The 13,083-nt window shown below is 36.9% G+C and overlaps 1 pseudogene; it reads left to right on the forward strand.

The window, feature by feature from the left end:
- Nucleotides 1-6,553: 6,553 nt before the first annotated feature.
- The window catches only part of LOC101568126, a 12,980-nt pseudogene continuing 6,450 nt past the window's right edge, over nt 6,554-13,083 (forward strand).

Consider the following 13,083-nt stretch of genomic DNA (forward strand, 5'->3'; position numbering starts at 1 on the left):
ACTTTTGAGATGTGATTCTTTGCTTTCCATTAGCTAAAGTGTAATGTAAAAAATGTGCTTTTTTCCCCCCTCATGTTTGGATCTGAACAATGAAGAGGATATTTATTAAATTTAAGAACTTCCTTTTTGTGGTTTGGAAGTTTGTTCTCTCTAAAACTCATGATGGAATTCAAATGTCATTGTAAGCAAGAAAACCTTAAGAAGTGATGAGGCAATCACCCCTTCGACAGGGTTGGTGCCACTGTAAAGGGTGAGTTCAGAAGGACACACTGCTCTAGCTCTCTGTGCCCGTCAGCTGTGTAGCATTGCAACAAGAAGTTTGCACCAAATGCCAGCCCCTTGACCTTAGACTCTACAGTTTCCAGAAGAATGAGAAATAATTTTTTTTTTTTACCAACCAGGATTCCATAATAAAAACATGAAATGGACACAGACATGGTTACTTATCATAAAAAACTTTCTTGAGAATTGGTATTGCTGGTTCTGTCCTTCATCTTTTGAAATAGTAATAGATAAACACAAAGGGGGTTATCAGAAATGTATCCTCATTTAGAAGTATAACTTGTAATTTCTTAGTTTCTTCATATGTACAAATGTATGGAAATATATGTTCATGTACACTCTATTTGTCTCCAGATAGAAAGTTTACTTTAACCCATAAATCTCATTCTCCCTTTCCATTTTCAGTATAAGGAATTTATACTTCATGTTTATACATTTATATGCATATATTTATATCACTTATACATGCACAGAATGCATATTTATACATAAATGCCGTGTATATGTGTAACAGTGTCTATTATTTTCTTCACTTCTGGAACAAAATATCTGACACCCACAAATAAAAAGAAGAGAGGTTCATTTTGACTCATATTTGATACAGTTTCAGTCCCTAGTCCATTGGCTCCAAGACAAAACAGGTTGTCTAGGGGCATGGTAGAGGAGTCGATGCCTGTGTCATTGTACCCAGGAAGCAGATAGCAAAGGGAAGAGCCAAGAAGGGAGACAGATGCTTCCAGGTTGTGCCCACAGTGACTCACCTCTGCTGACCAGACCTACCTTCTAGTATTATGTCAGCTCCCTTGCCTCCATAAATCACCTGCGCAAAAGCTCTGCCTCTGAGTGTATGAGGCTTTGGGGGACATTTTTGATATAAACCACAACAAACAGTATCATACTTTATGTATTTCATAGTTTATACTACTTATTCATGTGAATATATATTAGATTTAATTCATTTATTTTAATGACTATCATCTCATCGTATTTATTTATACATTGATTTTGGAGATGAGAATTCTTATCATTCTATTTTTCAATTATAAGTATTTCTTTTTTCCCATAACTGTTACAAAAATACTTAAGAAAATCAACTTAAGAAGAAAGATTTAGTTTGGCTTATAGTTTCAGAGGTTTATTGCTTCTCGGCCTTTTGGCTAAGATCAAGTGTAGTTTCAGAGGTTTCAGCTCATGGTTGGCTGGCTCCATTGCTTTAGTTCTGTGACAAGGGGGACAGTATGGCAGAAGGGCTGAGTAGAAGAAAGCTGGTCACCTCATGGTGGCCAAGGAGAGGGAGGGAGAGAGACAGAGAGACAGACAGAGACAGACATAGTGAGACAGAGACAGACAGAGACAGAGGCAGAGACAGACAGAGACAGAGACAGAGAGACAGAAAGAGACAGAGAGAAACACAGAGATAGAGACAAAGAAAGAGACAGAGACAGACAGAACAGGATTGTACTTATTGGAGAATAGGATAGACATATTTATTCTATTTACTACTGATTGTGTCCCAAGGTAACTGCACTAAATTTTATTTCCTTGCGCTATGTATGAGATTATTCACCTGAAATTCTTGGCAATGCTTTATTAGGATACCTTTTTCTTTTTTCTTTTTGTTTGTGGTACCAGGGATTGAACTCAGGACCCTGTGCTTGCCCAACAAGCACTTGTTCTACTGAGCTATCTCCCTATCCCAAGCAAAAATTTTTCCAATGTGACTAAACACATAATTTTACTTTGTGTATCTCTAATACCAAGGAAGCATATTTTCATGTTTGCATTTGAACAATTATTTTGTGAATAACTTTTTCATATGTTTTCTTTATTTTATAGTGATTTTTAAACTTTTCTTATTTAACTGAGGTTGTTTATAAGGTTTACCATTGCTTTGTTGAACAAGACATTGAGAAAAATTTTTCTTGTCTATGGTCATACCACCCTGAACATGCCCAATCTTATCTGCAAAAATTTTTCATTCTCTGGTGAATATTTAACTTTAGAATTAATATCAATTATGTAAAATTGTTTGGGGCCTCAGGTTGTAGCTCAGCATGAGAGTGCTTGCCTAGCAAACTTGTGGCCCAGTCTTAGTCTTTAGTACTGAAATAAATAAATAAATAAATAAATAAATAAATAAATAATAGCTTTTTTTTTTGAACTGGGAGTAGAATCAGGACTTCATGTATACCAGTCAGGTGCTGTACCACTGAGCTATGTCCCTGGCCTGATAAATAATTTTCAATGTGACTTGTGACACGTTAGTTCTACTATGCTGTGTTCTTCTCAGTCTTTATGATTTTTAAAACTTTTATGATTTTTTCTAACAATCATATATTTGAATAGGATTTTTCCTATTAAGGTTAAATAATGATGCTACTTAGAAATATATATTTTCCAAAGGAGTTATTGATGACATAAACATAATACTATTAATTTCTTTAAATGTTTTGAGTCTTTTAATGTATTTAGTAAAAGTTCTACAGGGTCTCACTACACTGCTCAGACTCATTGTGATTCTTCTGTTTTCAGCCTCCCAATCCCTGGGATTACAGGCACACACCATCACGTCCAGTTTAATTCACTTTCTCAACACACTCTGGGGGTTGGGCTAGCATGGCATACCAAGGGTCAAACCCCAGATTTTACATCTGCCTAAGCAGGCACTTGAATCCGCTGAGCTAACTGACTTGAAAAAAAGTCTTGATTATTGATCTTGAGTTTAGAAAGTTTGCAAAATGTTCTCATTGGTTGTAGTATTGGAGGTTTTTTTGGAGACAAATCCAAATAATAAGACTATTTCAAATCTTTCTCTGACAGAGATTAATAGTTTTTCTCTTTTTATTTTATTTTATTGAGAAACAAATAGCAATGAGACAGTTTCAAAACTGATTAATAGGACAGTTTCAATAATTCACACATTGTGCATTGTTATTTTCTTAGTGGTTATCTGTAGTAGAAGATGCAGACAAAATATCCTGGCCAAACACTATTAGTACAAATATTTCTTCTCATTGAATTAAGTGAAAGTAGCTGTATATCTATCCTAAATATTATGCATATACAGATACAAAGTAGTCCTTCCTTTGTATCCCCCTTTCTTTTGTTTAGTCCTGTCAGAAATGGGTATTCCATTGGCATCTAAACACTATAGATGCATGAATAGTTTTTCTCTAACACACATGGTCATGCTTTCCTATTCTTAGGTATGTATCTGCAATATGATAGTTCATACTTAGATGTCTCCCAAGAGCTTCATATACTCAGGCAGGGCTTTTTTCTCCCCATCTTTTATTTATTTGGTACACATCTTGCTATGCAGTTCAGACTATCAGTGATCCGCCCGTGTTAGCCTCTCCAGCACTGGGATTACAGAGTTGGGTCAGCACTCCTGATCTCATAGCCAGCATGGTGCACGCAGGGTTCCACAGCCTGCACAGTGTGAACTACAGGAAATTAAACTAGGTCCTTGAATTTACCAGGCAGGTGCTTAGACTGCTGAGTTCCTAGACAGGGCTGTTGAAAGAGGATTGGACCACAAGGTTACTATAACTAAATGTGATGTTGGGAGGTTGGGTGTGGTCAGAAGAGGTGGGTCACTTGCCACTATTTGTTTAGGTGTATCTTTCTCCCCAAGTTATTGTCTTCTCTCCCTGCTTCTTTGCTGCTATGTTGTGGGCAGCTTTCTGCTGCTCAGGCTCTTTCACCATGCATTCCTGCTTTGGAGCTGGCCAAAAGAAAACTAAAAGCCTGAGTGAAATAAATCTCTCTTCCTTTATGTTGTGCCTCAGCAGTGAGAAAATGACTAGGACAAATTTTGGTTCCAGAAAAGTAGGGTCACTGGTGTGAATATACCTGATCACACCCCTCAAAAATGTTTGAAGCTAGTTGGTGGAGGGAGTTTTGAAAAATTTGGAAATGCTTATCAGAGAAGCCATGGAATAGTGTAAATTGAACTTGATAGGAGATTCTGGTCAGAGCTCAAAAGACCAGAATACTGGAAAAGCAGAAGGCAGTTAAAAAACAGCCTCCTAAATTTTCAAGTAAGGAAAAAGACTACACTGGAAATTAGACTCCAGATCATGTGTGTTATGCTTTGGCAGAAATTTTGTCTATATCTTATTTGTGTTCTGAGAGTTCAAAGGAGCCTGAAATTAAGGGCAATGGAGTAATTTATTAGATAGGGAAAATTTCAAGGGGGCTTACATTATTCAGGCTGTGAAATGGCTACTGTTGGCAGCTTTTATCTAGGTTTATAATCAAAATAAGGAGGAAAAGTTCCATTTAATGTTTTCATTTTTCTCCTGGAAGTATGGGCTTTAAAAATTGGAGCACAGGGAGTGTGAGCCCTTAAAAAAATTGACATTAAAAAGAAGTCAAGTAGTGTGCATCAGGTAATAGAAAGAATGTATTAAGGGTATCTTGGGAATCAGGAAGATCTCATCTTTCACTGTACAAAACTGAGACTTAGCTTTGAGAAGAGAACCCCATGAAATCTGACTCATTCAGGGCCAAATAGGAAATAGTTTTCTATGTTTTAGTGATGATCCACACATAGAGAGGCCTCAGCAACCATGATAAATGGGATTTTGATCCTCCTTAAACTAGTCAGAAACATTTGCATCATTCATGTGGTGCTGAATTTACATGCATGAAAAATACAAAATTGGTGGAGTCAGGTAGGCTTCCACCCAGATTTCATAAGACTGATTGGGAGGCCAGGCTATGTGACCTTGCTGTGGCTTGTATCAGGATGTACCTCCAAGCCCTCAGGCAGTCACAGGTGGAGCTTTTCCACTGGTGGGTGGATCTAAAATGTACTTCACTGGGATCAAATCATGGTGCAATGCTATGGTCAAGGGCTCTAGGATTAAGGATATGATACCTGTCCTAAGCAGCCCCAATAAGATATAAGGGAAAGAAAGAGCTATGGCTGTCCCTTACTGCTTTGCTACCTTTGGCCTATGGTGAACTCTCTCCTCTGTGATGCTTTCTCTCTGTCACCCTTCCTTGTAGTCAGCCAATTATGGGATGAAATTTGTAAAAATTGTGAGCCAAATAAACCTTTCCTTCCTTAACTTGTGGGTGTTGGGTATTTTCTCTCAGAAATGAGAAAAGAAGCTAAGACAACTCCTAATAGGACAGTGTATGCATTTCTGAGTGAGGTCCAACATGCTGTGGTGTCCTTAGGAAGTTGAGGAAACTTAAAATGTAGAATATTTGAGCAAGCCCATAAGTAATGAGCAAAGTCACCCCATGAGAAAAAAACCACAAGGACTACAATCAGGAAATTCCATAGTGGCAGGGCAACCCATGTCTTTTGAAGTTCACAGCTCACTACAACTTTTCTTTGGAGCTGGACATTAAGCTATAGGATTTAATGTTTGCCATGGTGGGTTTTGATCTTGCTTTAATTTTACTCCTTTGTATCTTCCTTTTTCTGCCTCTTGAATGGGAACTTTTGTTCTGTGTCATTGTATAATAGCAGTGCTTAACTTTCTTCTGATTTTTTATAAGGCCTTAGAACTAGAGAGGTTGCTTTGAATCTCAGAGGAGACTTTGAACTTGTATTGGAACTGTTGGACTTTGGTGACTATTTGAGATGGACTACATGCATTTTGCATAAAGAGATGTGTGTGAGTCACAAGTGTCAGGAGCAGAAAGTCATGGTTATACCCAAATGTTCCCCAGGAGTCTTATGTGTTGATAGGTAGGGCTTTTGCAAGAGAATTGTAGCATAAGGGTAGTATAGATGAATATTATGTTAAGAAGCAGAGACCAATTGAAAGAAATGTGGCATATGCCTCTTCCTAGGTTATTTTCTTCATGTTCTACTTTCTCACTGCTGTGTTAGAAGATTTCCTCTGCCCAGCCCTTCCATCATGCTTTTCTGCCTTGGACTCTCCTAACAATGGACTCAAAACATGAGCCAAAGAAACTTCTTGTCATAGTTTGGGGTTTTGCAGGGGTGACAATACAATACAGGACATATGTATTATAAAATTATTATATAATGAATCACCCAAAGAATTATGTGTAAAGAGTGCAGAAAATCTATCTACATACTAAAGATCAAAGAATCCAGCTGAAGGCTTGTATCCTAATATCTTGTATGAGTCAGGCTGAAGACCTAGAGCTGACAACAATGCCTCTCACAAGTCCTACTGGAGGCTAAGAGTGTAGAACAATGTCTCATGCAGGCCCACATCATGGATCCGTGCTGGAAAGGCCCAAAGGTAATGGCAGAAGCTAGAAAATTTGTGCCAGTGGGATGAAGGATCTGTACCAGCAGTATGGGGAATCTGAACTGGGTCCAGGAAGCAGCATTCAAGGTAAGAACCAGAGCTCTCTGGAAAAGTACTATAACCATCCTCAGCAACAGTGAGGTCCCAAGCTCTGCCAATGATGAAGGCTGAGTTATCATCAGGAAAGCCAATGTGACAAGCTTCTCCAAAAGAATGAGCAGTGCACCCTCTTCCTCCTCGGATCTAGGAAGCAATACTCAAGATGAGGACAAGAGCCCTCCCAAAGTAAATTTCGGGCATCCTTAGTGAAATTAGGTCCAGAGTTCCTCCTTTTCCATCAGGAAAACCAGTATGACAAGGTTCTCCAGGAGAATGACTCGCAAGAAACAGCAGCTCCCCAACAAGTTCTACAAACATCTTTCCTAACAGCCTCCCAATAGCTTCTCTAGTACTTCCTCTGATGATGCTGGCAACAATCCTCAGATGAGTCTCCTATACCTAGCACCATACTAGTTCAGTTTAGCTTGGTGTAACCAGTCGACCACCAGTTGGTAAACCACCATGATACTCATTTAAGTTTCTGTTATGCATTGTATTTCAGTGACAAATTATTAAGGTCTTTTTTTCTGTCTTCGTCATGTGGAGATTTACTATGTTGCCTAAGTTGGCTGTGAGTTTCTGGGCTCAAGTGGTCCTCTTTCATCAGCTTCCTGAGTGGCAGGGACTACAATTGTGTACCAGAGGGTCTTGCATGTGATTGAGTTTTAATTATTGTGATTTAACTAAAAGGGAATACATGCAAGATCAAGGAAGTATATATAAATGGAAAATATCGGACTACTTACCTTTTCCTCCTTCTGTGGAATCTTAATGTTGCTTTTCTTGTTGCTGGGAAAATATACTCAAGACCTACAAGTTAAAGGAGGGAAAGCTGAATTTATTTCACAGCTTGTAGATTTGTAAATCTGTAGTAAACTAATTCCATGGCAGGGTCACATGGCAGAGAAGCATTGCGGAAGATAAATAGGCTGTGGCAGAACAATCAGGAGTCAGGCAGCAGCAGCAGCAGCCACAGCAGCCACAGTAGCAGCAGCAACAGCAGCAGCAGCAAGCCTGCCTTTCTGTTTTATCTCATGGAGACTGAAAGCCTTTTGGGTAGCGCCATCCATAACCAGCATGGGGCTTCTCTCTTCAGTAAATCCATTTAGTCACACCCAGAACCATGCTAATTCCAATCAGTGAACTAATTTAACACCACCATCCTAAATCCAGTGCCATAATCCTAGATATAGCCAGCTTGGACAAACTCCGTCTATGTGCATGTAAGATTTTAGAAGGACATCAAGATACATGCCATAACATTTAATCAGAGGTGATGACTTATTTGAAGCATTTATTTTAAACAAGAATATCAAAACTACATATTAAAGATGGTAGAACAAGATAGAAATATCCCGAGTCCCTGATGATTGTCAAGTGTTTGTTAGTCTGGTTCACTCAGATTTATGAGAAAAACACCAAAATTATCTTTATTGGATTTTTTTGTTCCTTCAACAGATCCATTTTTTACAGTCTCTTTTTTCCTTATCTTATATTTAGCTTTTTCCAGAACTTTTAATATCATGTTCCTGCAGAGTCAGACTTAATATACCTTAACATACTCCTTTATTTCACACACACACACACACACACACACACACACACATTATTACTATGTTTGTTATATAATGATAGCAATGATCTTTAGATTTAGACAATTCCAAGCTATTTATAGTTTTCTAGTAATTTTAAGAAACCATATAAAATTACAAATGTTTTAAATGTCTTTTTCTTTTAACATATGATGAGATCATTTAAACACATGGTAACTCATATTTTCCTTCCTTAACCTGTTAATGTAATACACAATTACATTAGTACATATTTGAAGATGAAATGGTCTAATAATTCTCATGATAAATTCCATGTGATAATTTTGCATTTTATTTTATTTTTGTTTTTTGCACTTATTTTAATTTTTTACAAGATTATTTTGCCTTACTATTTTTAAAAATTTTATTGAGAAACAAATAGCAATAAGACAGCTTCAAAATTGATTAATAAGACAGTTTCAATAATTCACATATTGTACATTGTTATCTTCTTAGCGGTCATCCATAGTATAAGATGCAGACAGGATATCCTATCCAAACACTATTAGTACAAATATTTCTTATTAAATTAAGCAAAAGTAGCTGGTAACTGTATATCTATCTTAACTATTCTGTATATACAGATAACAAAATGGCCCTTTGTATCCCTTTTTTTTGTTTAGTCCTGTCAGAAATGAGTATTCCATTGGCATCTAAGTACTATAGGTGTGTGAATTCAGCAAAACAATCCAATACAGTTCAGCAGTCCACAATAGTAGTGTGTTATCCACAGAAATTGTTGACTTGAGCCTTTTTCAGCTCAGCACATTAATATGGCTTTACCTTATATACCTCATTTTTATACTTTTCTGCTCCATGGATAATACCAAGATAAAGCAAGACCTATATAACAAGAAATGTACCTTTCATATCTGATAAGGTCAGTCAAATACCCTTAGGACCCATCCTGTTACCCTGTACTGCAGTTTGCAGATCCTTCGTCAGTGTCAGCCATGCGGATAAGTCACAGCCATTGCTTGACCAACTTGCTCTCTGTGAAAGCCTGAGAGAATGTTTACTCTCCAAGTGACTCTCTTTAGGCACACTCTATGTCATTGACCACGCTACTCCGTGGCTCCAGAATCCACCGATCAGAAAAACCTGGGAGGCAATTGAGTTACATGATGTCACAGTATAGGTTCTCCTATGTTCTGAGTCTTCACTGACCCTGAAAGGCTATGGTCAAAATGCTGGCCATCCCTGCAGCCCCTCCATTTCTCCAATTCTTGGTCTGCAAACCTAGGCCATCAACCCTCCAGAAGAGAAGCTCACCACAACCCTACAACATACGCAGTTGGGTCCAACCCCATCATCTGTCTGAACATCAAACATCCTAGGCATAACATGGAACAGGCACCTCCCATCAAGTATCAACACATCAAACATCAAATTCCCACAGAAAATAGAGACAAAAAATATTTAAAGAACATGAATAAACAATCCCACACTACCCACACAGAAATTTAGAAATCTAACCATAAACAGCATTGCAGCAGGACAGTTCTGTGACTTTTTTTTCCCTTTTTCTTGTGTATTGTTTTCATTTATTACCCATTTAAAAAAACAACAAAACCTTTTACTTGTGAGGCAGTATGGTAAAAATTGGTATGTCATGACAAGAAGTACGTATTTAGAAGACCAGAATGACAGGCATTCCAAGTGTGACACTTCTATTACACATTGCTATCTTCAGTGCAGTTGCTTGGTTCACAGGTATCAGCATGTATATTTAGTCAGAGTAAGAATCCTACCAATTAACTGCTAGTTTCAAAAACCTGCTGATGTTTCTCAGGATCATTGCACTGCCCATCTTGTGCATATAAATGTATGGCTTTGTCCCTGTTCTGTTTTCCAGCTTTTCTCCATGCCCTCTCCTCATTGTCCAATCCTCAAGTTCTCACATTCCTTTGAATTGTGTTATACCTTTCTATTTGTATTTCTTCTTTTGAGTTCTTATACTAGGGAGACTCTACAATATTTACACATATGAATCTGGTTTATTTCATGTATGGGTATATTTTCAAGTGACATCCACTTAAATATAATGGGATTTCAAGTTTATCATTCTTTATAGCTGAGTAATACTCCATTATATAAAAATACCACATCGTTTTGAACCATTCCTCATGTGATGGGCATCATAGTTGTTTCCAAGATTTGACTATCACAAATTGTGCTGCTATAAACATAGGTACACATGTATTACTATGATATGATGTTTTCGATTCCTCCAGAAAAATTCCCAGTAGGAGAACAGATGGCTTGAATGGGATTTCCAGTCCTAGTTTCTTAAGGAGTCTCCACACTGATTTTCATAATGGTTGCACCATTCTACATTCCCACCAGCAGTGGAGAAGGGTTCCTTTTTCCCCACAGCCTCTGCAACATTTGTTGTTGGTTGATTTCTTTATGATAGCCATTCTGTCTGGAGTGAGATGGCATCTCAGTGTTGTTTTAATTTGCATTTCACTGATGGCTAGTAATGTGGAGCATTTTTTCATATATTTATTCGCTTCTTTAATTTTGTCCTCTGAGAAGGGTGCGTTTGTCTCAGATGACCATTTCTGAACTGGGTCTTTAAATTTAGGGGTCCTAATGCTTTTTGTTCTTTATAAATTCTAGGGAGCAGACCTTTGTCTGAGTGCTTATTATTTAAGATATTTTTTGAAATTTGTGGTTTGTCTTTTCACTTTGTTGGTAATTTCTTTTGATGTGTAGAACTTCTCAGTAAGAGTTGGTCCCAGTTATTAATTCTTCCAAGTGTTACCCATGCAATTTGAGTTTTTTCATGAACTCTTTGCCTACCCCTATGTCTTCAAGAGTTCCTCCTACTTTCTGTTCCTCGAGATTTAGTGTTCCTGTTTTAATGTTTAGATCTTTAATCCATTTTGACTTTAGCTTAGTGTATGGTGATAGACCTGGGTCAAGTTTTAGTTTTTGGCATATAGAGAGCCAGTTTTTCCAGCACCATTTTTAAAAAAGAGGCTATCTATTCTCCAGTAAGCATGTTTGGCCCCTTTGTCAAAGATTAGGTGGCTGAGTGTGTTCATAGAGGCTTCTACATCTTCTAATCTATTCCATTGATCCTCAGGTCTATTTTGTTGCTAATATCATGCTGATTTTATCACAGAAGCTTTGTAGTATAGTTTCAAGTCAAGAATTGTAATGCCTCCTGCCTTGTCTTTATTGCCCAGGATTGCCTTTGCTATTCTAGGTCTTTTCTGGTTCCAAATAAATTTTAGGAACCATTTCTCTAGGTCTGGGAGGTATGTTGGTGGTAGTTTGATAGGGATTGCATTAAATCTGTACATCAATTTTTGGAGTATGGCCATCTTCACGATGTTGGTTCTTCCTATCCAGGAACATGGAATTATCTTTCCATTTTCTGAAATACTCTATGATTTATTTTTTTCAGAGTAATGTAATTTTCCATGCAAAGATCTTTGACTTTTTTTAGTTAAATGAATCCCGAGGTATTTCATTTTCTGTGGTGCTATTGTAAAAGATATTGTTTCCCTAATTTCACTCTCAGTGTGTTTGTTATCTGTGTAGAGGAGTGCTATGACTTTTGGGTATTGACCTTGTACCCTGCTATGCTAATGATTTTGTGTATCAATTCTAGTAGCCTCTTGGTGGATTTTTTGGGGGGTCTTCCAAGTAAAGTATCATGTCATCTGCACATAATGATAATTTAACTTCTTCTTTCCCTATTCTTATTCCTTTTATTTCTTCTTCTTGTCTAATGGTGCTAGCTAATGTTCCAGAACTATATTGAATAGGAATGGTGATAGAGAACATACTTGTCTTGTACCAGATCTAAGAGTAAAAGATTTCAGCTTTTTCCCATTTAGAATTATTAGCCATTGGGTTATCATAGATAGCTTTTATCAAATTGAATTAAAGTACTTCTATTCCAATTTTTTGTAGGACTTTGTAAATGAATGAGTGTTGGACTTTGTCAAAAGCCTTTTCTGCATCAATTGAAATGGTCATGTGGTGTTTAGATTTCACTTTATTGGTATAGTGCATTACATTTATAGATTTTCAAATATTGAACCATCCTTGCATCCCTGGGATGAATCCTACCTGGTCATGGTGTAAGATCTTCTTGATGATTTGCTGTATTGTTTTGGCCTGTAGTTCTCTTTTTTAATTATGTCTTTCCTTGTTTTTGGTATCAGTATAATACTTGCCTCCAGGAATGATTTTGGGAGAACTGTTTCCTTTTCAATTTCATTGAAGAGTTTGAGGAGTGTAGGAATTATATCTTGTGGAAGTTTCTTGTAGAATTCAGCTGTGAATCCATCAGGTGCATTTTATTTTAAAAATTACTTTGATTTCCCTTTTCCAAAAGTTAAGGCATGATATATTTAAATTAATTTCACATTTTTTTCTGCTTCTTCTTAGTCATATTACCAAGATTATGTTTGATTTATAGTATAAAATATGCTGTTTTATTTACCAGGAATGCCTTGTGTATAAGATGCCACGTTTTAGAAGTTAACAAAAATCCTTTAATGTGTTTTATTTGTTGTAAATTGAGGCTGAACACTACCTCAGTGTCTTTAGTAATTGTTGGTTGATTTTAGATTTCATCTTGGATTGATTGATGTTCTATTTCTTTCCTTGATGTCTCTTTTATTTTATTTTATTTTATTTATTTTTTTCCAAAGTTTTATTGATAAACAGCAATGAGACAGTTTCAAATCCAATCGGAAGTACAGTTTCAAAAATAACACACTGCATATATTCTTCTTAGTGGTTAATTGCTCTACAAGAAGTGGACTTGTGATCCTATTTACAAACACCATTAGAACAAATCATTCTATTCATTAAGAGAATGCAACTATATATCTATCCTAACC

The sequence above is a fragment of the Octodon degus genome, unplaced genomic scaffold (genome assembly GCF_000260255.1).
Source record: "Octodon degus isolate 3935 unplaced genomic scaffold, OctDeg1.0 scaffold00030, whole genome shotgun sequence".
Taxonomy (NCBI): Eukaryota; Metazoa; Chordata; class Mammalia; order Rodentia; family Octodontidae; genus Octodon; species Octodon degus.